Genomic DNA, 933 nt, shown 5'->3' with positions numbered 1-933 from the left:
GCACACGGACGCTCGCTGATGATTGGTGGACTGGTACCTGAGGGCAGCTGCTGATCCACCTGTGACACCTGAGGCCTTCAAGCTGTCAAGACACATTGTACACATTCCTTTAGAAATAAGGTATGGATAAGTCCACGTCCATGGTAGCTGATAAGGTATTTCCAGTGATGCATTAAATCATTCAAAAGATCGTATACTGTGTAAACATCCCTAAAAACAAAATGTATATATCTAATTAACCAAATTAGACTAGACAGGTGAGTGAGATTTGTGTCCCAAGGAACAGCTATAGCCACTCTCTCTCATCTTTCTCTTTCTCTCTTTGCCCATTTGTTCTTGTGTCTTACATTATGTCCACCCCCTTCTCTCTCTCTGGCTCTCTCTCTCTCTCCGCCTCCTCCTCATTCGACCGAGTAGCAGCGCTGGGAGAGCATCATTACCTTTACCGCCGTTTTACAACTCACTCATCTGCTGACAGCTGCCATCTCCGGTAATACCATCATACAGAGACGTTCTTTTTCGTTAATGTTCACCTGTTATTTTTCTGGAATTTTGTAGATTCATGATTTGTCTGCTAAATATGTTTATATTGCCTTTCCTCAGGTGACTGCACAGTGTTTACCGAATTGTCTTCCCAGAGGTGCAGATAAATTGTGTGAAATTGATACAGTGGTTGATGTATCTACATTGAAAGCAAAAAGCCCCTCGAGGTGCCCTGAGAAGAAACCGGACTGCTCTCCCCCTCCACACACACACACGCTTCCCGTTCAGCACTGCGCAGAAACGGGGCGCAGCGAACCAACAGGAGAGCGACCGTAGCGAAGCCCAACGTAACAGAGGAGTTTGGACAAACGGCTGGCAGTAGATGAATCCCGTTCTTTAGGACTTAGCTCAATCAAACTACACCACTCTTTCGGATTTGCACTTGGCCGT

General features: G+C 45.9%; 1 protein-coding gene across 1 annotated transcript in view; it reads left to right on the top strand.

The window, feature by feature from the left end:
- The first annotated feature begins 409 nt into the window (after nucleotides 1–409).
- The window catches only part of LOC115103152 (glypican-1-like), a 159,330-nt gene continuing 158,806 nt past the window's right edge, over nucleotides 410–933 (top strand). The window contains exons 1-2 of the mRNA XM_065005795.1: nucleotides 410–490; nucleotides 604–933. The exon at nucleotides 604–933 is cut by the window's right edge and continues 179 nt beyond it. The gene's annotated coding sequence lies outside the window, so the exon portion shown is untranslated. The remainder of the gene's footprint in view (nucleotides 491–603) is intronic.

This window comes from Oncorhynchus nerka, linkage group LG20 (assembly GCF_034236695.1).
Source record: "Oncorhynchus nerka isolate Pitt River linkage group LG20, Oner_Uvic_2.0, whole genome shotgun sequence".
Taxonomy (NCBI): domain Eukaryota; kingdom Metazoa; phylum Chordata; class Actinopteri; order Salmoniformes; family Salmonidae; genus Oncorhynchus; species Oncorhynchus nerka.
Note: the sequence above shows the minus strand (reverse complement) of the source record. Positions and strands in the feature narration are given on the sequence as shown.